We start from the raw sequence: 25,458 nt of genomic DNA, 5'->3' as shown, positions 1-25,458 counted from the left end.
CAATTTTGTCTTTTATCGTGGCAGAAAATTATTTACAAAAAGCCATATAAGATTCAATGGTGGGTCCTAATAATTTCTTTTCCCGGAGTTGTACCCCACCTTGACAATAGAATAACTCATGCCCAGAAAGGATACATAAGAGCTGTGCAGCTCTATTCTGCCTTCCTTGTTCACTCTCTTATTTTTAAAAAATCATCCCCGTCATTCTCTGCTTGTATTCACAACAGCTGAAGCAGGGCTGGATAAGCAACAAGAGGTGGGTGTCGATATGTAGAGATTGAGAGCTCGCACTCTGAAACAAAGCCATTTCCCCTTCTTCTTCTCTCCCCATGGTTCAATCCAAAGAAATCATCTCAGAGCCTCCCCCGATGCCAAGATCCTTTCCTGGAGATTTCTAATATGCTGCAGTAAGAACCGTTTCCCAAGACCCTCCATAAGTCCCCAGGGATTTTTCATGGTCCGGTCTTGGTTAAAATAAAAAGTGTATTCAGGGGGAATGACTAATCCCCTGCCTGAATGTGACATGCCTTTTGGAAAGTTTGTGATCTGGTACACTAACTCTCTGATTTGTTTGGCCATGTGAAAACCTTTTAAGCTGGCTCTGGAAATTCACCCCTGAAGCCTCTTCTGGGGCTTGTATTTTTTATTTTTCTCCCATTTCCTCAAATCTTTCCCTTGTTTCTAAAGAGTGCCATCGTCCGTTCCTGAGCCCTCAAATCCAATTACCAAACAATGTACAAATATATGGCTAAGCATGGTCTATGGGAACAGCTGCAAAATTGCTAATATTAGGTCTAATTTAGCTACAATAAATTAGCAAGTGTGTGGAAGCAAAATGATGACAGCATAATTATAACAAAAGTCGATGTGTTGAAGTATATGGATGACAATACATACTAATTTTAGCGAAAAAATGCACCAAATGAAATGCATGCAATGAACAGACGGGACTAATAGCTCAGACACATATACTTAATGTGACCAGTCAGTGTAAAAACAAAAAGATAGATGAAGCTGTTCAGAATCTAGTGCTAACAAGCAGTGTAGTCTGAAACCATTAACTGTCAGGGGTAATAACACTCAAAGTACTGAAGTGCAGTAAAACAGCAGCACTTTTCTCGGGATGATGTGCTGATGTACAAGCACACACCTGTGAAGAGGGTACTAAATCTATCCTTGCGTTTATTACTATGGAGGGAGGAAAAACAACACTAATAATGTAAAGTATAAACGAAAATAGCAGACAGCAGAGAGTGACATTTGCATGGTCCCAGTCAGCTTGTTAGCTGAAGTGGGTTTTAATTAGCTATTTTCCAGCAAGCAAACGAGCAAATTAGTGGCAGCCATAAACAAGCAGAGACAATCAGGCCCAAAGAAAAAAAAAAAAGATCGGACCTTTTTCTGTGTGTTTTCCTTTTGGAAATACAATGCCTTCATGCTTCAGTTAAATATTTCTATTAACCAAAAGAATGTGGCAAAGCGAAGACCTTGGCAATGGTGTGAGTTCCCAAAGTGGCTCAAAACACGATGCTAACAGTACAGCAGGGACAAAAAGCCCTGCTCTGAAGAAACCTACGCCCTGCATCAAGGGCTAAACTGTAGCCCTCCCGTGCAGAGCCTCAGGGCTTCGGCGTACCCCGGCTCCGGTGCGCGCTGCCCTCCCGCTGAGGTTGCCCACCGCTCCTCCGCTCTGGGGACCACTGGGCTCCAGCGCCGTCCCTCAGCCCCGCTCTGGGTGCGGGACAACGGGCGCTTCAAAAAGCGCAGCGCGGGGCGTAGGTGGGCTGCCATCCACCTTCGCCTTTGCGCTGCGATGGGCATGAGGCGAGCGATGGCCATGTGGGGCCGAAGGGGTCCCCGAGACTGCCAGCTACTGCTGCTGCTGAGGAAGAGGGACATGGCTCTGCAAAGGCTGCAGGAGGCAGAAACCACCGGGGGGAGCGCGAGCAGGGGAGAGCGGTGAGCAGCAGAGGACAACCACCGGTGCTAAACTATCTTGCTAAGAGAAGATGCCTATCTGTGTAGGACGCAGCCCTTGGCAGATAACATGGATTCAGGCAGTAATGAACAAACCCGCTTTTGGTGCTTCTTTCATTACCATAGTACTACTGGCTGCATAATGAAAACTGCCCCGCTGTTACAGTAACATGAACATGGGACGAGGATCCTTCAGAGCTTGGTCAAGCAAGGCCCAAGGTTAAGCAATTCGCTGTAGTACTTTTGCTACGGAACTGATTATATTAATAATCAGCCGTACTGAAAAACATGGCAAGCTTATCCCTTGAGTCAGTCATGTTTACCCTCCCGTTCCTTCTGAATTTAAGAAATGCTGATGTTGTGAAGATAAGAAACCCAATACAGAAGACAGATCGCCTCGGCTGTTAGGCTTTATACCTGAAGGACTTAGGTATGTTCAGCATAAGATACAAGTGTGCAAAGTCAGGGAGCAGTAAACAACTACTAGAGGTAGTTGCTGGGTAGGAGGGTTTGGTGGTTTGAGCACTAATCTAGACCTTGGGAAACTTGAGTTCATGTTTCACTCTATCGGAGACTTCTCTCATGACCATGGGAGACACAGAAGGTCTGTCTGGGGATAAGTAGTACTTCTGCCTCAGGAGTTTTCTGCAAAATGCTCATTAAATACTGTGTAGGGCTCAGATATTGTGGAGAAGGGGCTAATTTGTTGGAAGGAAGGGAAAATGCCTAACAAAAATTAATCTTATTTATGCATCACTATTGGTACATGTGGCACTAGAGAAAGACATTGCAGCAGGCTTTCAATTGGTATAAATTATCAGAGAGCTGCAGGAGAGACTCTCTTGCATCCCTGTCCTTGTCTTGTGCCAAGGGTATTACAGTCTAATTAATACAGATAACATGAGTGCAGACGCCTACCTGTTGGGCGCAGTTGGAATACTAACACAAGGGGAGGGCTGGGGGAAGGCTCTTGAAGAACGCTTATTTTATTTACTTCATTTGTTTAGTAATGTTTTGACGGTCAGAAAACCCTGGCAATAAGTAGAGCCCAAGAGGCAATTAGTAATGGGGCAGAAAATGTAATGAGCCAAAAAATGAATTAACTTGAGCAGAATAGGCGCAGACACAAGGGGCCAATGCTTTTTGCTAGTTTATAACCCCTGCCCCTCAACTGAATTCAGACAAGTAGGAGGAGGTGTGATTTAACATAGAAACAGCCCGCAGGACATTTCCTACCGCACCCGGGGTAGCTCTTCGCCACGCAAAGCACCGGCCAATGCGGCCACAGGCAGGCAGCCTGTATCAGCTCTTGCCTAAAGCGAGCCTCTCCCCGTAAAGTTCCCTGCCATCACCACCACTGCTGCAGAGGGCAGAGCACCGAGAGAAGCAGCACCCGGCAGATCACTACCGTGCCCAGGAAGAGGGGGCAGCCGCGGTACCCCGGCAGACACGAGCTCCCAGCGTTGCCCCCGCCAAGCAAGCGGGGCCGGCAACAGCAGGAGTGGGGTTTGTGCCCTACAACGAGCCATCTTTGGCAGATATTTTGCTCTCTTTGCCTCTTTTGAGTTTCTTTTGGTCCTCTGTTGTTTTTTTCCTTTGATGGCTTTCAGGTTTTGCCATTAGCAAACATACATGCTTTGAATTAGGATTTGGTCTTTTGTTCTGAGTCATGGGCCGATACTGTTTTCAGCTTATACAAAATCATAAGCTCTTTCACCAATTCGAACTGTTTACACATTTTTTTATAATAAACTTGTTTCCCTGTCTCTGACAGCTGTACGTGAATACCAGAGGGGAGAAAAAAATAGGCAATTGCTCTTGCAGGCACACACGTATGGTAACTATCTAGCATTCACACGAGGATGCAAGAGGTAACTATCACCCAAATTGTCACTTTGGCCATCATGTTAGCCATTAGAATCAAAGATAATGATTCCTAGTTTAGGGAGCTGCTTGACTGAATCACAGAAAAACACAGCTGCCCCCAAGTGTGTGCTAGGATGATTTTCAACGCATGCTGCAGTTCTGCAGTGCTCAGTCCTATACAGCCCATAGGCTTTGTCCTGAGGGAGTTAATTCCAGCAAAAAACTAAAGTTGTTATGTGGAGCTCAGGAAGGGAAACTTTGAGGAGGAAAAACCCAAAGAAGTTCACATCATTTTAATTCTCTTCTCGCATGGATAGTTCAATGCCAAATGAAAGCACAGGAAAGCCACAAAGCACATACACACTTCAACACTGCTCCTTTCTTCCTGGGTCATACCCAATGCTATTTCATCATGGCTAGGGGACTTTGGGGGAAGTGGGAGCAGAAGGGAAAAAAGAAAGATGATCTTTAAAAGAACAGAACTGTTGAAAATTCAGAGTAAAGGAGTCAATTCATAGCTTTATCAGCATATAGCAAGTGGAAAAGCAAGATATTCCTCTTCAAAGAGGAAAGTCCCCAAATGCATAAAGGTTAAGATAAAGGGGCATAATTTCTGCCTGGCTCTGTGCAGCTCACAGCTGCTCTGACATTGGCTGGATCTTTGGTCTTTTTCGGGTGAAGTATCACTGAGCATAGGAAAGTCATGACCAGCTCCCTGAGCGTCCCAGCGGAAAAAAGCAAGGGGTCTAATCCAAACCCTTGACATGTTACATCAACAACTGTAAATCTTTGCCTCAGCTCCTGCCAGCCTCGGAAGTTAAATGGACAGCACTGTTCATTCCTTATGCCTACACTACTCCATTGCTTTTAGTGAAGTTGCAGGTTGTAATTGAAAGTCTGGTAAGGATCCCTTTTTCACTGAGTGATGTTACTATCTTCCTCGCTGGAAATCTTTTAGCCTTGTAATAGCTTTTTTTAAAGGACAGTCTGATCTACTCTCCAAAATCTTCTGCAGAAAATAACTTGCATTCATAACACAAGAATGAAGTTGAAATCCAAGGCCCTCCCCAGCAATATCTCACTCACCTCAGGACATGTCCTGACGATCCCTCTGCGTGACGACGCTTCAGCAGCAGCAGGAGGAACAGCTTTCAGCAAGGCCCCTGACAGATCAGAGGCAAGAAGCCTTCAGCAGACCAGGAAGATCAGGCAAGCAGGAGACAAACAGCTCAGCATTCAGCCCCGCACAGGTCCAGCCTCCATGAAGTGGTTGTGTTACCCCCAATCTGGGCACCGAAGCTAATTAGACCAGCAAAACCTGTTCTCTTTGGCTTCTCTGCCTAAACCATCCCATATAAAGAATAAAGATTAAATGAGAAGGCGAGCTCTGCTCACAGTTCACCCCCACTAAAGAGTTACTGCTGGTCTCTGGGGTCTTGTCTAAACACAGTGGTGAGACCCTCGAGTTTTCATTACCGCGCACATGCATCAGTGCCCACAGCAAAACTGTATTACTTCTTTTTCTCTCCCTGTGTCTCTCACTCCTTCACTTGCAATCCTCTTCTTTTCTTTAAAGTTAGTTCTGCCGTCATTACTCGCATTGAGTGTATATTAGACACTAGGCTCTCAGGAGTTAATGCAAGGGCTCAGCAAAGGCAGGCAGAAGAAGACAACACAGGGGTCAGGATGGCAGAACTGGATGCTAAATAGCAGCTTCTTTATGACTGGACTTTGGAAACATAAATCTACCTTCAGTTCTCATCGATTTCAGAAAGCGCTTCAAGAAATGAACTCTTCTGACATGACTTTTTTCCTCCGGATTGCTGCGAGAGAACGCCCGGTGGACAAAAATAAATTAAACAAACTAATACACAGAGGTAAGGTCACACCATAGCTGGATCATACCTAGCTTTGCTAGGCCAGCATGGTCCAAAAGGTCAAGCTGTGGTCTCTCTGGTGTTGGTTTAGTTAAAGGAAGCAGCCATTTGGTGTCTGCCACATGACAAAGAAATTGCCATTTTGGAATAGGTAGTCTTTTCAATAAGGGCTGGTTTTTAGTTATCTCTGTAATATTTTTAACAGAGTCGCTGTTTCGCGATTAATTTCCCTTATGACAAGGCAGAAGATGTATTTCTGTTGGAACTGAACTGTGGCCAGGCTGATTGGCTAGAAATGAAAGCACCTGGCTTTCTGCTTTGCTTATAGTTGGGAAGAGTTAATCCAGTCACACATTTTCATAGGACATAGACCAGACTGAACAAGTGTCTCTCCTTTCCCTTCCTGGTGGCACCGCTGCTGAGAAAAAGGGGAAAGAGCCATATTTCTAAATACAGGTGTTTCCCACCGGGTAATGGAGAGAAACTGAACATCTCCCCCTGTATCTTCTCCTCCCCTCTGCCTGTTTTTGCTCTTGAACAGGAAAAGGGGAGTCATTTCAGGCATCTTACAGGAAAGCGGGGAGGATGCCTCAGGCTGCTATTTTGTAAATGAACAACGGAACCCAGATATGAACTTAGGATCAGACTGCAGTCGTAATAAAACTACTCCCTGCATATGTGATTATCGGTAGCAGTGGGAATATGAGAAATTCATAGGCTGAGGCACAATGAGCTCCCTGAAAGTCTCAGCGTTCTTCTGTAATTTAAATAGATTAAGGGTGCAAATCCCCCAGGATGTAATCTCACAAGTACATTTTCCTGGCACTTCATTCTTAGCCAAGAAGTGCTTCCCAGAGGTGTCTTTCTCCCTCCCAGTATTTCCATCCTTCTGCATCTAGTTCCAGCAGCAAGCATGGAGCATGGGAAGAACTGGGTAAAACCAGAAACTGTCTTATTTTGAAACTGAATGATCCTTTTTGGATCTCAAAGATTGGGTCTAGCTGTATCCTGGGGAAAATTCTTGACGCTCCTTGTAATTATTTAGTCTAGTCAGTTCATTTTTAATGCTTATTTCTATTTCCTTTAAGCCTTTATCACAGAAAATATGCTCATAGTTTTCTTGGGATCCAGGTATAACAGTGATTTCCTTATAAAGGATATATTACACCAAAAGGGAGATAGGTTCTTTTTTTCAAAGACTAATACAATTAAAAGAGGTTCATGAAGAATAAATGGGATATAGGCACAGAAGCACCTTTTTTGCATTGCAAATACAGAAGATCCGATTCCAAACCACTGAATATGATATAAACATAGCCTTTTACAGATTAAAGTTAATGGAAATACCACTGTTGACTTCGTTTGGGTTTGGATCACCCAAATGGATCATTATACATACATATCCAAAGCAAAGATTTTGACATAAGCACAAAGGCTAGCCACAAGAACCAGAAGTCTGGAATCTGGAAAACAAATAAGCCACTCACATAAAAGTATACAATGATTTTTCATGCTGCAAATATTTGCAGTGATGACTTTTCTTAAGTTTTCAGATGATCTATGTATTCCCTAGGTCTCATCTGCTTTTCTGTCGTGGCCTTAATTTTATTCAAATGCAGCACACAGAAAAGAAACATTACCTTTTTCTTTGGCTTGATTATACCATTATATAACAGACCAAAACTCATGAAAATGGGAAATGCAGAAGAAAATCCAGACCACAAAAAAGCATATGTGCAGAAATGATAAAAAAAATCAATTGCTAAAATTACTTTCTTGGTATTAGCTTTTAGGCAGCAGTGTGTAAATAGAAGAAAAGTCTCGTTCTAATTCTTATCTGAAGATAAAAATGCCTAAATTCTTTGGATTTGCAAAGCTGTGTTGGCATCTTGTGAACTGAGGTTTGCACAGAGCCAGGCAAGTCCATTCTCTGAACTTCTACCATCAATATTTCCCCTCCCTCTGGTTAAGGGTAAGGGATGACCAAAAAAACCCAACCCACTTTGAGAAAACTTCAGTGGTATTCCCGCATGTGAAGTTCTTGGAAAGGTGTTTCCTCACCACCTCCCCTGCTGCAGCCTGGTCTTCATCATGGCTTTGCCTGCCGTTCCTGTAAACGCTGAGCACTCTCTTGCCCGCTGCACTGCTGCAGATCACCAGCAGCAAAGCTCCTGGAGCTAAGCACAGATCCAGCGTAAGCACCGCTGAAGCACATTGCAGGTTTCTTTATCTGTCTCCTTTTATTTATTTTTTTCCTTACACATTCCTTGGCTTTCCTATGACATAGCAATGTGATAGAAAATGTGCATATCGGATAAAAATCCAGAGTAAAGTGAGACACAAGATTTTAGAAGGAAGTTTTCCACTAAATTAATAGTCTTCTGCTGTGATAAACATTCCTGCTATGCTGTGTTGATGATGATTAAGAGAGGACTCGACACCAAAACAAACAAGATATAAGAACAGTACTTATTGTCCTTCTCTCAGCATATTTTTCTCTAAGCTCTTTCCATAGTAGAAAATAAATTGTTTTTCAGGACTTAGGTATTTCCAGTTGTGGAATCAAAAATGATATTAATCAAATTATTGAGAAATATTGACAATAATTTCTGAAGATACAGGAATTGTCAAGCTATGACTAAAAGGCAAGAAAGGGTTTCTTGCCTAACAGCAGAGCGTGAAGACACAGCCACTTCTTTTGAAGGACAGTGTGAAAATTCAGTCAAGCCTCCACGCAGCTCCAAATTGGTGCAAAACAAAGTACATAATCAAGATTTTCTAGGGAAGGGTTTCAGAAAGAGCTGGAAAAAGAATCATCCTTCTGGAACAGGGATAACTGGCTTTCTGAAGTAGTCTAAAGACAGAGATTGATTCACATCCCAAGGCAGTGCACCTGGACAAATGTAATTTCCTGGATGTTAACAGTTAATAACGCCATGACTAGCATGGTAGCAGCAGATCACATCTGGCCATACTGGAGTAGCTGTGAGATAGAAGTGACAGGCTTTCAGAGTAAAATGTTTCATTGATATTGTATAAACTGGAGCCAAGAGATGCTGTAAAACAAAAGGCCTTAACTGCTGCTAGACAAAGCTGATGAAAGTGGGAGCACCATTTGAACTGCACCCTCAAGACACCTGGCCTCCTCCAGGAATCCTTAGACCTACAAAGAGTTTTGATGTCAATTTATTTCCTTTTATATTGTTTTGATCTCTCTTCATTTTTGCATTGAATCCCATTTTGAGACACTCTTCCTGTCTTAGCCTGTGTCTGGAATAATTCTCTGTAATTTTCACTCAGAAACAGGGAAACTAATTTCTTGCCTCTGGTAAGAGGCGGATGCTGCGCAAAAACTGTGTGACCCTGAGCGCTCAGCCAAAGGCAACACCCACAGAGGTAACAATGAGGGAAAAAAATCTCAGGATCACTAAGGGAGACAAGAACATGAGGACAACGGTTACTTCAACCTTTTTCCCTGTTTAAACAGCTGAAGGGACAATGCTTAACACACTTAAGCCAGAAGGAACCTGAATGCTCATGTGGCCTGACTTTCCGTGTAACACAGGCTAAAGAGAAGCGTCCGCCAGATGCTGCATCTACCCCAGAAACCTATTCTGAGGCAAGAGAAACTTTTAGCTGGAGTGGTGAAACCCCTACCCAAACACAGCAAAGTAATTTTGCCAGAGAACTGCAAGCCAGAAAGAAGGAGAAAAGATGTTTTCCCCCCCAGTTCAGACCTCTCCTCTTTGTCCAGTTTCCCAAGTTCCTTGGGAGCTTATGTAGGAGTCAAAAGGTTTCTCCCAGCTCAGATGTCTTTGTCATTAATGCAACACATTAGTTGGATGACAGGAAAAAAAAGTCTCTTTCCAAATTCTGAGTTTTGTGTTCTCATCAAGACATCCTTTTTTCTGCCACCCTCTCCCACTTGCCATGTCCCATCCCCTGAAGTAAACATTTGTTTCTCTCACCAGAAGACTCCTTGTCAATCAATGCCAGATCCCTTCCAGACTCTCAGCCCACCTCAGAGTCACACAAAGGAGCATCCAGGGTTGTGCAAGCCATACTCACTGCTCCCATCTGGTCAACTCCATCCTGCCCTGCTGGTCCCTCTTCAGAGCAGCTGAAGTCAGCTAGGGAGGCCCCAGCGCAGCTTTGAATTCAGTTTCATCTAAGTCTTAAAATTGGTTTCTGCTTTAAATGTATACCTGATTCAGTGGGAGAGCTGCTGTATTTGTGTTTCCCAAAAGCTCTGGTTTCTTATGCACAAGTTGCTTTACTGTTCACGGGTCTTGTTCCTCCCTCCTCAGAGAAGACAAACTGGCACCAGATCGCTGAGGATGCCTCACCCGACACCCTTTAGGAAAGCTGTCACATCAGAGGCCACTTTGCTTTCCAGTCCTGGCTTCCCTGCCTGCACATACACACACAAAAGGCAGGAACAAAACACTTAAGATTTCAAATCACTGACACAAATGTTCTTAACACAGACAGTCCTGTGAGCCACAAATATTCCCAGATGCCTTTGCTTTAAATCAAACACTTTCATCCTTAGAAACTTCTAGTGGTGCCTTAATTCTGGAACAACGCAAACTGCCATTCCCAGAGTATTCAGGGTTTGGGACCTAGCCCATCCTTCCCAACAAAGACAACAAGGAAGCAGCTAAAATACTTGTGTGATGCTTTCTCCCTTCTTTTTTTTTTTTTCTGTGATAAAAGAGATAACTTGGGAGTTAACAGGAACTGGGGTTGATCCAACAGGCAAAACACGACCACGTATTTGTCATAGCTGTCGTGTTACACTTCCCACGTGCATATTATTGCTCCACTCACCACGCTTTACATTGGTAGGGGAGCAAAACTATTGTCCCACCATGTTGTTATTGGTTTCAGCAGCATAAACTGAGCTTTTCATTTCAAGAAGAAATGATCCATGAATCCATCCCATTTGTCTTTGGATTGGATGGGAGCATGTCTCTTTTCCCAGCAAAAGAAAAATGGTCACTATCCTCATTTTTCACTACTTCTATTATTGATTGTCTCCTTGCTGGGGAAAGAAAGGGATAGATCCTCTTCTGCAAAATAAGAAATGACCCAGCGTTAGAAGGAGTTAATCCAGGCGTAAAACCTTAATTGCTAGAGTTTCCTTTATCACTGCTTCTTTCCTTTATCACTGCTTCTTCAGACAGGGACCTCCTGAGAGTCCCCTCATAGCTGGCACCTGAACCTGAGACCTCAGGGTACAAACATCTGAGTCCTACCTGTTGCATTAATGCAGGATTCCTATCAGCTGTCACTTAGGGTAGCCCCAATGTGCTCCCCCAGACCCCCCAGCTCTAGGTTAGAGACCGTCGCAGCCCTGAACAGCAGAAGCCCATCCTTACATATTCTATTGATCTCAGGATGCACTTAGGCAACGCTTTTTTTTCTTTTAACATCTATTTTACAATTGCTTTCACAACCCAACACAAAGGTGGAAGCTTGCTTTCATGTCCCTGAAGGAGAGTGCATCCTGACATGATAGAGTGGTCACAGCGCCGAGGGCAGAGAGCAAACAGCCCCTCTGCATGCCAGGGGGTGGTGGGAAGCCTGGGGGTTTCTGCAGCACCAGTGCAGGTACTGGGAGGATAAGAGACTAGGAGCATCCCATACATTTGGCAGTCCCCTCAGAGGCAGCTGAGGAAACTTGTCAGATTGGGAAGGCTCAATAGCAAAAACATTTTTCTGTTTAAAGAATGATCCTATTAGTCACCTCAGGCTTGCCCTGGTAAAAAGCTCCAGGTCGTCTTCTTTTATAGCTGGACTGCAGCCATACAGACATCGCACATATGTTTTGCCCCAGCATTTTTGTTTCAACATCTTTAAAAAGAGAGCTGCTATAAATCATTTTCAAGTTACAGAGTATTTTGTTCCCCAGACAATACTTCAGTTTCCTATAATCACAGATAAATGAAGAAATATTCTGGTAATTATACTAGCAAAGAGCAGTTGCTTTCAGAGATGGATATTATAAAAAGATCCTGGGAAACAGCAGGTGAAGCAAAAAGAAGCTGTGCTCAGTTTTCTCTCCCCTCCCCATCTTCCTCAAGAAAGGCACGGCAAGCTGGGCACCAGCATCTCCCATCGCCCTCAGTGAGGCCAGAGCAGGGCTCGGCACGAGAGCTGCCTGGGATCCAGCCAGCGGGGCCAGAACCCCCCACACTGAGATGAGGGAGCAGGACCCCCTTCAAAGGAGTCCTCTTGCAGGTGCCGCTTTGCACATCTGGGCTCCCACTGACTTTCTCCCTCCTTATTTTAGTCAAGAAAAACACGGTCTACTACTGCCACCAAGTCAGTCGCCACCAAGCCTTCCCCTCAGCTCTTCAGCAACGAGCTCCTTTCTGTCTGCACTGCTAGGGAACATGGACCCCTCCCACCTCTAGGCCCCGATTTGCCCCATTTTGTACCCACAAACAAGCAGCCAAGTGCCACTATGGCAGCGTGCAGCATCTTTACACACACCTTGCACAAGTGAAGGTGAGAGAAGAAAGGAGATGCAAGCCCAGGCTCCAGCGAGCTTCTCTTCCAACCAGAGGAGCCACAAGACACGGGAGGCTGCTGGTCATCTCTCAGAAAAGCCAAAGCGCTTGTTAAAAATGCTCAAAAACACTGGTTTTGCAGATTTGAAGGGGAGGATAGGATAGCAGAAGTATTTCTGTCAGTCTCCACTGTCTTTGCTGAGACCATCTGTAACAGAGGAGTAAAAAAAGGAGGGCACATGAGATGCAGCCCTGGTGCAGCATGTTATAATGATGCATCTCCTGGAGACAACGTTGCCTTCGGATGAGACATCTCCCCAAGAACACTGTCACTCGCGGCTTACTGCAGGTGTCAGGTGCCCCGACTATTGTTATTATTATTAGATATTTGCCGAGTGCCAGCGGTGCACCTGGTGCTCCTAATCAACTCAAACAAGCTGCCGATTTTTAACAGTGGGCCGACTGGATTTCCACTTGTGAAAATTTGCTTATTTGCTTCTTCAGGCACTATCTTCTCCAAGGGGAAATATGCAATATAGCTTTGTTTCCTTCCTCCACGACTTTTGGTACCTGCTATTTTTTTAAATGCACAACAGCCCAGCTCCTCACCACAGTAAGCCAGTCTTTTTTATCCGTCATCTCTTCGGGATCAGATCACTAATTCACGTACAGGATAAGACAACTGCCAAATTATTATACTACAAAGAGAAGATCTTCAGACACCTGTCATCTTGATGAAAGCAGCACCATCAACTGACCTTTGCCAGTTCAAGGTCGATAATGAGACAAGTCAGGCAGGAAGAGCAGCGTGTGCTGACTCCATTAACGCTGGCTGTGTGCACACTCAGTAGCACTGCGTCTCCTGTCAATTAGTGCGGGTAAACTAGGGACTGCTGATTGCCAGAGACATGGCATAGCGAGCTGCTGCTACCTTTACTTCTACACCCTGCTGCATTTTAATTAGCTCCAGTCCCCTGACTATTTCTTCAGAGCTTCATTACTGCCGTCTTCAAGAAACTCGAGGCAAGCCTTTTACATTGCACATCGCTAATGAGAAGAAACGTGAACATCCTCACCATGGAGTTTGATAATGCCGGACTGTCTGCACACGTGCATGAGGGTGCGTGTGAAGATTTAAGGGGCTTCTCAGCATAACGCAACATAAACGTCGCTCAGAGATGGCAAAAGAATAGAATGAGTCAGAGCCCACAAGGGGAGGTATTCACAAAATGACCAAAAACACAGGATGGAAAAACGACGCACAGTCCCTGATGTGCACAGGTGAAAGTGTGCATGCCTGCATAAGGTGTCGTTTTAGTAATGATTATTAAAGACCACCCACATACACTACAGCTCGATAGCATGAGGTCATAAGTTTGGAAATAGCGAGTTCCCCCAAGGAGCACCAGCTCTGCCTTGCACAATCCACGCAGAAGCCACCCATACAGCAGCCGTGAGAGTTGGCGGACGAAGGACCCAGAGCGTCACTCAGTCATTTCCAAGATTTCACATGGAGCACCACAGCTTTTCAGCAGAAAGCCAGGTGGTTTGGGTTTTTTTTTTTTTTACATTTTTGCAGTCATTTTGATAGTATCAGCCTAGCTATACTAATTTTCCTTGAGTTTCAATTATATTTGAAGCAAATTGTGATAGACAATTGCTGTCTTTACAGTTGAATGCTGGCCAGACCCCCTTCCAAATAGCTTCAGGTTAAAATATTACAGTCTGTACAGCTCTCCCTTCACAATGCACAGATGTGCTCAGTGCAGGTCAGCTCGGTGAGGGATTTATGTTGACATTTGAGTCAAAGTCTTGGTCCTGTTCTGTTTTCCCAGCTTCACCAGCTGACAACTCCCTCAGCATATGGGCGGTTCTGCTGCTAATACTTGGCTCAGGCGTCTATATATCCCAGTTATAGCTCAATATGAATATTACCCAAGTCCCACTCCCACCCTGTATGACCACCAGTATTCATTCCCTCCTCACAGCAATAAGTCTTTTAATTAACTTCTCTCACACATCACTCATGCCCTTACAGACTCGGAGCTAATGAGCCAGCAAACCTACGTTAGGATTGTTTTCCTCAGTGAACACTGGCACAAATCTTGTAGATGCAACAAAAAGTTGTGAGGAGAGCGCACTTGCTGGAGACATGACAGAGGAGTCATGGGACGGTCAGAAGAAATTCTGTTTTCTGCATGGCTTCAGCAGTGTTTGGACCAGAGACCTGGTGGGAAAGGAATTAGGGGGTTTTTTGCTGACAGTTCTTTTATTCTCAGCAACTGTCCAGAAATAAAGGATGAGTCTCCTTCAGCTCAGTGGCTGCCTGCCACTGCCTTAGGCTGCTTTAGAAAGAAAGGTTCCTCAGAAAGATTTGTCCCCGGGAAATCTCCTTTACGATTAGTGACCCACCTTCATTTGGTGGTTATCACTTTCTCTGCATTGAGAAAACTTAGACCTAGAGAAGGCTGTGGATTGAAACTGGTTCCAAAATCTTTTCAGCAAAGCTGCTTCTGAACACGCACCAGCAACATCTGCTGTCCTCTTAAGTGGCTGCCCGTACAACAAACCAGTCCTCCTGGAGGGGATGCTCCCATGACTGTGAAATGGAGGGAGGGAACGAAACCCAGAGAAGCTGGCTGGCCACAGAGGAAAGCTCTTGTCATCCCGTAAGAAAGTGGTGCAGGACTGTGCCTCTCTGGCGAGCCCATGGCCTTTGCAAACCAACTGCCCAACCTCTGGGGCTGCACAACCTTGTCCTGCTGCTCGTCACAGAGCTGTTCTACAATGGCACACTCTAGCCTCAATGTATATTTGCGTTATCAAAAAACCCAACCAACCCAAAACCAAAACACTGCCTTCCCCCCACGCCTTGCACCCTTTTTTTATTTCCTTTGAATGACTAAGAAAATAACACTTTGCACCCAGGCACGAAATATGGTTTGTAAAAAAAATAAATCACATCATCAAAACTGGGTTTGTTTTTCTAAAGTGCCTCTACCCAATGGGGTTTTTGTTTTCTCTGAAACAAGAGCCTGCTGTCAGCCTCCACACAGCCCTGTGCACTTCCCCAAAGCTAAGTGAAAAAAACTAGTCCTTTCTTTCTTAAGGCAAACAGCCATTATCCAGAAAAGCTGGGACACCCAGCACTGCTTCTTCTTCTATTCTTCACCCACGAGTGGTCAGATGGCTTCAACATTTGTGCTGTGCCATCTAACAAATGCTTGTTAGCCACCTGTGTGGATATCTTTAAAACAGTAACTTTAAAAAACACCCACCAGCATCCAAACATATGGATATGTGACTGAGGGCTGAATACATTCCGTACATATAGTTATTCTCATGCCTGATGCAATCTGATATTCCGTCCATGCTGTTGCAGGGACACCTCCCTGCATCCTCCTACAGGCTCTTACGCAATGGTTGGAGATCAGTCAGTGGGTATCGGTGATAGCCACAAGCTAAATGCACTTTATCATCTCAATGTTAGGGCTTTATCCTGCAGGCCTTATTGATAAAGACACAGCTGACACAAAGGAATGGTATTTCAGAGGAAACGCGTAGAAGTCGTACAGATGACGGCAAGAACGGGCGCGTCCCCGTTGCCACAGGGGAGCATCGCTTCACAAACCTCTCAGCAGAGCAGGTGAAGCCACTTTTACCAACTCTGGCTATTCTATTAGAAATTTTTTCTTATTTGTTTGTCATAATGCTCCAGCTGTGCATGCCTGAACAGCATGAGTCTGACTTGAGGAGCCTCAAAACATAAGCTTTAAGGCTCAAAACCAGAAGGAAGCCACCCCAGATCCCAAATCTCTTCTCTACAGGTGACAGGATCACTGCCTAGAAAAGTGGTGGTTTTTTCATGCTTGATTAAAATTTTTCCATTAAGATGAACTGGTTTCTTGACAGAAAACAGTATCACCAATAGAGCTAAGCCTATTTCTTCCCCCACAAAATTGATGTATCTTCAAGGGGGAAAAAAAAATTAAAATTCAAAAACCGAAATATTTTTGCCACATACTTCACTGAAAGCTAAAAAGACAAAATATTTCTGACACATATTTCATTGAAAACCAAAACGTTTTGGCTGGAAATATCACTGAAGTGCCTCAAGAGATGCGCTAATTGACTCCCTTTTCCCCAAGGGGCAGGCAAAATTTGCCATGGCATGGCCAGGTGAAGGACTCCCATTTTGCAGCACCTCAGCTCTTTGAAGGAGGACATTTCCTGAGGGAAGATTTGGCAGAATGAGACAATGCTGGCCATAGGAAGCATACAGGTTCCTCAGGTGCCTGTACTGAAGTGCAACAGCAGCCTTTCAGAGTTGAAGTTGCTCTTCTGGCTCAATTGCTTCATCTGATCCTGGGCATTATTCAAAACTCTAATTTTTCCCACAGTTTTAAACAAAAAGTGTAGAAAAAAACACTCACATTTGTGCAGACTCTGTATTTTTCCCTTTCCCCACATTTCCTCAGACCATATTTACTGGCAAGCCAGAGAGCGGGCAAAGGACATCCCTTCTCATTCCCCAGGCAAACTGAAGCGATGCACACTATGCATCACAAGGTATCACAACGGCCGTGACAGTTCCACGTGAAGGACCAAGAAGTCAAAGGAAATTTTCTCACTACTCTCTCATAACAGGGTGTACCATTTCCAGCCTGCACAACAGCATCTCCTTCCCTGCACCACCGACAGGCAGGACCCGCAGCGCCTGGACCACAGCTCTCTGGGCAGCAGCTGTTTTTTCCCCAAAGAAAGGCATCTTGCAGCTTTTCAAGCTCCACATATAGGTAAAAAATTGTGGATGTCTGTCACACCTCGTGACTCACTCTGGGGCTCTGGCACATCCCGAAGTCTACTCAGAAATGCCTGTCACTCTGCATCTCCTCTGCTCGGCTGACAGCTTAGTAAGGGGCTAGACTCTAATAAACAGAAGATAGCACAGCGGCAGCAGCATCCAACCATAGGTATTTATCATGCCTTTAAAGACACGCATAGAAGGTTTTCTTCTTGATCATAATTAAAGACTGTTTTCATTGAAAAAATAAGTGACAACTGAGGTAAAATTTTGCTGTGGTATGCAGGTGTCTAGAAAAGCAAAATAACAGAATTTTTAAAAGCATGTTGGTACCTACTGCCCTTTAGAAATAAGCTGACAAGAAAAGCAGAAGAAAGACAAAGCAACACGGATCAAAATAAAGGAAAAGAAAGATTTAGGGATTTATGTTTGCCCAGTAGTCAGCTACATAAATTGCCTGTGAATAAGGGTTTAAAATGTTTTAAAATGTGTTTGAGGCATATCTAGGCTTGCTTATTTGCCAGGGAATAATATTTGTGCCTTTCTATCTGTCCTGTTCTAAATCACCCAAAATAGACTGTAAAGTTGCTAGTAAAGCAATACAAATCCAAAAAGGGCAGGAACAGAAGAAAACATCCTCGGGTAAAGAAATAAGAAATAAAAGACATGGATGGGTTCTGAAGCTGAGAGTAGTTCCTACAAACCAACAAATCACTAAATGCATGTCAAAGAAGCAGGAGGGAGAAAACACGTGGTGTAGTAACTGTTGTGTGTCCATAAGACATTTATCTCAAGAATCTCTCAAGCGCCAGTGTTATCTGTCTGCTAGGAGCATAGGGATATTTAGGCAACGTGAACCGTTAGCAAGGTCTCCCCAAACAAAGACCCAAAGAGGAGAGATACCAAATGGAAACCCATATGGTTTCCTGTTTCTCCCAAGTTTTACCAAATTCCCCGGGGACAGATCCGGGAAAGAACCAAACACAGTGCTTTCTCCAAAAAAGTAGAAGCTGAGAATAAAGTGGCCTAAACTTGAGAGATTCAGGGCCAGGTTGGGATCATCATTTCATAGCTTGGTGCCTGTGCCAGCCTGCGTGGGCCCACCTCTGCGCTCCCAGCTGCACGCGTAGCTTTTCCTCAGCAGCTCCTTCCCAATACGCTGCAAACCGGGGAAACCTCCCGGGACAAGCCACGGCCGACCAGGCTTTCGCAGGTCGGGACGTAAACGAACCAGCAGCATCGCTGTCAGACTTGCTCCGACTGACCTCGGCAGCGACGACCTTGAGAAACAGCCCAGTAACCGCAGAGCTGTAACGTGTCCCTGTGTCAACACGGCATTTCACTTGCCAAATCTTTTAAGGTTTGGTCATGTTGGAAGAAGCTTCCCCTTAAAGATAACGACTTAACAGAAGATTGTGTTTATCCGCAGCTCATGGCTGGACTGTGTGAGAAAAGCCAAATTTCAGCATGTGTTAAAAATACAAGGGATAATTCGGGATACTCACTTTCCTATCTCTGCCACCAAAGTGAAAGTAATTTCTGCTGGGCTTGTGCTACAAACATCAGTTCCTTGCTGTAAGGTTAAAAGCAGCTTCAAATGTTTTGTTCAAGACATATTTCAGCAAGGTAAAGTTTATTAGATGAAAGGACAAGTATAGACCACGTTCTGCTTTCCCCTAAACTCACGTAAATTAATATGGAGCATCTCCACTACCTTCGATCTTTGCCTGTGCTTGTGCACTACAGAGAAGGATTTGGCTCTACGGTTTTAAAGTTGCTGTGGGAACCAACATGCTAAAGCAACCCTAAGAAATGTGTGCAAAGAAATCTCCTTGGCTTCTCTCTTCCCTAGCTACAAGGTAGTAAAATCCACATATAGGAGTCTCCCCAAAAATAAAATAAAGAAGAAAAAAACACTAAAAGCTATCAAAGAATAGATAAATCAGCAGGAAATGAGAGAGAGAAAAAAAAAAGCCTCAAGACCTTAGCAGTGCTCACTAGGCAAAGTGAAAATGAAATAAGTCTCCATTCTTTTACTCGCCATTAAAATGTGCTTATTCCCCCCTACTGATGATCTTATTTGATTTCTTTTTTTTTTTTTTTTTTTTTTGGCTGGATGGGTTTCTGTGATAATCACTGGGAAATCAAGAATAAAAGTCCACTCGGTCTCCTGGGCCTTGGCAGAATTATTTTAAATTCAGCAGAGCACGGAAGAAGGAGGGAAGGTTTTAATTTTCTGTTTGAGTCTTGGATCTTCCTCTAATATACGGCAACCCTGCGTGGTTTCAAACATGCTCATTAGGTGCTGAGTAAAGGTAGCTATAACTAAATGCAATTTTCCATCTACTGCCAAGGTGCATAGGTTTCCAGGGAGCCAGCTCCTTGTCACCTTTTCTGTGTACTTGTGGCTAAATATGAATATTAATGAACTCTCATTTCTCCTCACCCTCCCCTTTCCCAATTTATTCACAACTATTCTGTCTTTCTGCAATGAAAGAAGAAAAAAACAAAGAAAAAGCAAAATGTAATTAGCTTCTCTATGAGCTATCAGTCTTCTCTGGCACCAGTGACTGAGCCTCCCACTTTTGCAGTGGACAACATACTGATGAAGAAAAGGATCTTTAATAAGACTGGGGTTTGATTATCTTCAGCAGCCCTGACAAGCTTCAGAGAGCCCTGGAACGAAAACAAGATTTCTTGCTCATGTTCCTGGCCATGCCATTCAGAGAGGACATTCCCCTGCCTAGAAATAAAGATTTTGCCCAACTTGGGTCACAACATTTCTTGATTGAAAATCAGCAAACTCTCAGAGGGAGTGAGGACAGAAGACTTGGTCTAAAACTACTGGTGCTAATAAGGATAACGATATCTCCCCTCTGCCAAGCCATCGCTTCTCTAGAGCTCGCAAACTAACTTTAAAACCGGAGTAGGAATCCATAATAATGAAGCCACGTCCTTGGTACAGCCTGCCGACACTGCCCACGCCATCCCCCCAGACAAACTCTCCTCTCACCAGTCCCAGCCCAGGCAAAGCCCCCATTTTTGGGGCACAACGAGCCGCTCTGCCCCTCTACGGGCTGACCCCAGCTCGAGAGACGGAGCCAGGGAGCAGAGGTCACCACCGCCTGTCATCTCCTCCCAAAGTGACACCACCTCAGAGAACCAACAGCAGTGCAGCACCTCTTCTCCCACCAAGGAGGGCAGGAGAACCTGCAAGGAAAAACCGTTCATGGGATGAGGTGCCCCACTACGGAACAGGAGAGGACTTCAAGGTGAGGGGGACGGACACCAAGGAGGCAGCCTGGAAGATGAGCGGTTGCTCTCGCTAGCCTGGCCAGGGGCTGCCACCTCACCACGAAGGAGACCAGGTCTCCCTTTCCTCAGCCTGCCCGTCTCTTGGGCCATGTCACCCCAGGAACAGGCTGAGTCCCACCACTTCTTTGATGGCCAAGCCCACTGAGCACCACCTCCACCAGCCTTCAGCGCAGCAAGAGCTCCCATTTCCCGCCTCCCCCTTACCCCCCCACCAAAAAAAAAAAAAAAAGAAGCCTGGTCACAAGGACTGCTATGAGGACCCTCACAGTGCGACGATTCATCATTCATGCCCGGCAGAGTTAAATGAGCTGGTTCATACCACGCACAGGTACGTCGCCAGCTCCCTCCAAACCGGGGCACACGTCGCTGCATCTTGCGCCCTAAAACCATGCTCCTCTTTTCTGTCCCCCCCCCCCCCCAAAAGGTACAAGCTTGCACTGAGCACGTCTGAAGAGCATTCCCCAAAATAGAAGACAAAAAGCTGATTCCAGCCTTCTCCAAATTATTTTATATTAAAAATCAATTCCCTTCGACTGCGTTCACACCTCTGTGGTGTTTACTGACTAAAAACATGCTGGTAAATGTGTTTACTGAAGAAACATTCCCTGCACCGGTAAATTTTAGGCAAATATTTGTGGTAAGCAATTTTCAAAACTGCAAACCCAAATATTTATCCCAGAAAAAGGATACTAGAAGTCCACTCAAAGGACAGAAACATACCACATAACCTCTGTCTCCAGCCAGCCGGACGGGCACCCAGCAGCTCTGCAGACAAAGAATCCTTCAGAGGGATGCTGGGGGTGCCTGATAAAACCCTGACTTGCTTACAGGCAGACCAAAACCTGAAGGAGAGGAAGGACATAAATTTATGAAGAAAGCGACTCAGCAATTATTTGCTCAGTGTGCCCATCACGTTTGTGGAGGGGACGAAGTACGCTCGGGGTCTGACACAGCTCCGGCGAACTTCAGGGGAAATGGGGTCTATTCCCTTCTGTTTCTTTGGCAGATGAACAGCAGCGGTGTCACTCCAGATTGCATTTTGCAGGCTATGCCCTTAGAAGCAGGGGTGGCTGCGTGGTGGCCACTAGACCTCAGTTAGATATGAAAATATCATGTAGATGGAAAGTTGTACATAGCTGCAGAAACGGCCTTACGTCTACATAAACCAGAGGAGAAAAAGGTAGCTTAGGAGGCAAATTTTACACTAGACCCAAGCCAAGTGTCTATAATACATGTTTTGTTTGGTATTTACACAGAAATCTATCTGAAAACGAAGGTAGCTTTAGTTGCCAAAGGTAGCAGATGTGTTTTCTGCAAACTACTGCCAAAAAGTAAGTTAAGAAAGGGGGAGAAGCGGAGAGGGAAGTTCAGCTCCTTCAGCATGGAGAGCCTGGTGTCCAAATACTACAAGTCAACCCACTCACAATAAAATTTAAAATATTTCACCCAGGCGGCTGACACAGCAGCTGATTATTTTTAATCTCACCAACAGCACAATGATCAAACATCGGCAGCAGAGTTCAGCCTTCCTAGTGCATACCTTTGCCCGTCGTATCCTAAAGCGATACATAGGAAGAGCCAGAAGACCTACCCTGGGCCAAGCCTGAGAAACTGCAGGGGCAGGATTTGTTTGAGGATTTTGCTGCTGCCTTCTCCAAATAAACCAGGTGGTTCAGGCTACCGAACGACTTGATCCCGCAGCCCAGTCCTGCCTCACCAGCCCTCCCCAGCACCCTTTCTTGTACGTTCACTGCAGAGGAGAGGACTTGACCAACCTGTGGCACGATGCCCTCTGAACAGCGTGCAGCTCCTCCAGATTCAGTACCTTGATGGGAGCAGTGGGAGGAAACGAAACGTGTATTGCCACCAGCCCGGTGCAAGAGCTGTGCTGTTCTTTTAAAAAACAAAGGGTTTTATTTTTCAGAGTTCTTAGCCTTTCCTCTTTCATGACTAAAATTTCATTCTCAAAGGACTTCCTTGAAGGCATTTTAAGCAGAACTACACATAAAAAGCCCAAATGGCCGACAAAAGATCAATAGCATTTTTCCCAATGAGACCTGTGAAAAATTGTATTTTTAACGTGCACTTTTAACCTCTCTCAGACTCCCTGTCTCAGTGACTACCACACAGCATATGGTTCTAGCTGTCGGAAGAATTAAGCAAGTATCTAAGAAGATAATGAAGCAGTAAAACCCGCAATAGAGATTAAACTCTCTGGAAACCTGTGAGTAACTGGAAAAGGTTTAGAATGATGCTTCATTGCAAATCAGAAAACAAACAGAAGACAATTTTGTTTTAAAGCAGCTGACAATATGAAGAGACTGAGAAATTGTAGAAGACTTTGTTATATATATAAGGCAGAGGAGTCGATCATCAAATATCGGGAGGGCTAACCTATCCTTGTCAAGGGAGCAGAAGGTGATCAGTACCAGCAGCAAAACACCCGGTCAGAGCCTGCTTGGGGAACAAACTCTTGTGGCCACAATGAGAGTTTGCCAAGCAATGAGAATTGCTGGGTCTGGGCTGGCACTTGCAATCCTCCAGCAATGTAGGCACCATAAAAAGTCCAATGCACCTAATGGGAAGCACCCGAAGCAGAAATGCAGAGCTCAGAGCGGAGACAGAGGGCGCAGAGGGCCTGGCAGGTCTCACTATTTGGTGAACACAACACTAAGTAGCTAGATGAGGAGAAAGGTTTGAATCCACAGCGTTGTTTCCAGAGGCAGGCACAAGTCACAGGACAGGGTATCTCTGCAAAGGCCACGTTTGCCCAAAATTCTCATGGGGACGAGGCAGAGTCTGGCCCCTGCCCACTTCACTGGCACAACCTCGGACAGGAGAGAGCAACCCAAGCTCCAGTATGACTCGAAGGACACACTGTCAGCCAGGATGCTGTTTCATCTGCAGGGACACCCTCTGAACCACAGCACGGCAGAGAGCAGCACCTCAGAGTGTCCACGGGTGACACGCGGCTGTGAATTGCTCTTCTCCTGTCGGCCCTGGGGAGGGAGATGCGCACAAGCACGTCTTTCTGAAGATTTTGCAGAAGCCCGTTTGCACCAGTTGTCTGTGTGTTGAGCAGAAATTCATGTGTCAGAGCACTGGCCAGGTTGCTAATTGCCGACTTTGCCAAGACTGAGAAGGAAAAGCCTCAGCACCTGAGTAATCCAAGAGCAACACAAACTTCCCTACTGGAATTTCATTAAAAAACGTATTTGAGCCCCTGGTGAAGGCTCCCAACATTGTAAAGCCTTCCATATATTAATAAGCTTAATTATTTGTGAGTCTCTGGAGCCTAATCATTAATGTACCATAATTAATGCAAACGCCAGTCACTATGGCTGCATCTACATTACTTGCTGAGATATGTATCAGAGTCTGGGGGACCGGGGGGATCAGGGTGTACACCGCTCTCCCTGGGCCTGGGTTTCCCCTGCAGAGGTTAGTGTGCACTTGAGTTTCATCCTAAGAAACCATGCCCCCAGGCTCAGGAACCAAGAAGCGCTGCTGCGTTCAGTGATGTGCTGTACGTAAGGACAGAAAGCCTCGCTAGCTGCCTTACAAGCCCATGCAGAAAGGTGGGCTCTGAAAAGAACCTTCTGCTGGAGGCCAGCTAAAAGGATAAAAATATATTTTCTTTATTGCTCCACAAGGAATGGAGACTATTTAAAAAGGAGTAGCCAATAACAGTAGTAGCAGTAAACAGTACTTTCTGGGATTAAACTGCAAAGCAATATTTGCAGAAAACCGCACATTGGTTCTGACTCTGCAAGCTGCAGAGACTTTTCCTTGGTGTGAGTCCAAGCTTCCACCTCCACCCCACCAAAGCTGATCAAAATGGACAGCACAGGCTATTCAAGAAGCTCTTGTTTTCAGAGAGAGAAAAATGACAGGAGAAACATTTATATCAGCACAATCATTTCTTTGGCTCTTTCACCCTCCTTCTCCCAACCCTGGCTATTAAATAGATCACTCTAGCTAGGAAGTTCTTCATATAAATTCCTTACCTATACACCACTGCTGACTGTTTGATGATGCTGTCAACTTCCCAATGCCACAATGTTTTTTCAGAAAAAAAGCAGGTCTTTTTTCAGATGACATGCTATTTAACAAAAGACAACAAACAACAAACCTCCAACTTCAGATACTGCAGGAAACCATCATCCTGTGACCAAGAACCGCAGAATGCCTGAGGTAGGAAAATACTATTTATTCTTGTAATGGATTTTATGAACAAATCAAATGAGGTGAGATGCTTCTGAAAATTTGATCATTCATCACCAAAGCCTTTTCCCATCTTGTACTCATCAGTTCTACTACCTGCCGCTGCTGGAAATATGTCCTGTACATAGAAATAGATACAACATGCACACGCACACTTACTCATGTGCACACTCTCCAAGGAAGTGCCTGGCCTTCTTTAGAGAACAGCAGATTTATAAAGATGTGAGGTGAGGAATATTTAATCAGGCATTTTTATTTGCTTTTCTTTTCTCCAGCAACGGAATGTGAACTATTACCTACTTCTTAAATGTTAGACTTGACTACTCTCCCCTCTTCTTTTCCCTCCATCTCAGAAATAGTCTTAATGTAGCTGCACAGGATATGCATTGTATTTTTCAGGTTTGATTTTGTCTGTCAGAATGGCAATGATTTTAGAGTTAGAGAAAGATAAAAAAATCCCTAAGGTTTGAGTAAACTGATAACTTAGATACCTTCAAGCATTTTCTGAGGCTTTGGGAAAGAAGATGCTGTGGTTGCAAAAAAAGCGGTTTTAATCCTGGCGAAGTTTTGCACGTGTGTATGCATGTTTGTATGTGTGTTTTAATGTCATGAAATACCAGAAAGAAGTTTTGGGGTTTGTGGGAATAAATTTTCAGCATTTTTGCTCATTTAAGGGAGGGCAGCCAAAAAAAGTCTATTCACAGAAGCTTGGCAGCAATCCCTCATGGAGACAAATAAGTACATTACAAGATAGCGCTGTTCCCTTTCCACTGTGCAGCAATGTAGGATTTCACACTCTGTTCACATTGCAGAAGATTGAATGAAATTTATCAGTGCTCAAAAGGATCGTTAAAAAAAAAAAAAAAAAGAGCAAAACCCA

At 44.7% G+C, this 25,458-nt stretch overlaps 1 protein-coding gene and 1 long non-coding RNA gene across 4 annotated transcripts in view; one reads left to right on the top strand and one right to left on the bottom strand.

Annotated features, from left to right (window-relative positions):
• DEK (DEK proto-oncogene) overlaps positions 1 to 25,458 on the top strand; it is a 263,979-nt gene that overhangs the window by 19,924 nt on the left and 218,597 nt on the right. The window lies entirely within an intron of this gene.
• The window catches only part of LOC138690337 (uncharacterized), a 100,710-nt gene that overhangs the window by 51,346 nt on the left and 23,906 nt on the right, over positions 1 to 25,458 (bottom strand). For all 3 annotated transcript variants that reach the window (XR_011329180.1, XR_011329179.1, XR_011329181.1), the window contains 3 exons: positions 9,926 to 10,131; positions 7,723 to 7,897; positions 4,930 to 5,006 (listed from right to left, as the gene is read on the bottom strand). This is a non-coding gene — a long non-coding RNA (uncharacterized lncRNA). The remainder of the gene's footprint in view (positions 1 to 4,929; positions 5,007 to 7,722; positions 7,898 to 9,925; positions 10,132 to 25,458) is intronic.

Source organism: Haliaeetus albicilla, chromosome 21 (assembly GCF_947461875.1).
Source record: "Haliaeetus albicilla chromosome 21, bHalAlb1.1, whole genome shotgun sequence".
NCBI classification, from domain to species: domain Eukaryota; kingdom Metazoa; phylum Chordata; class Aves; order Accipitriformes; family Accipitridae; genus Haliaeetus; species Haliaeetus albicilla.
Note: the sequence above shows the minus strand (reverse complement) of the source record. Positions and strands in the feature narration are given on the sequence as shown.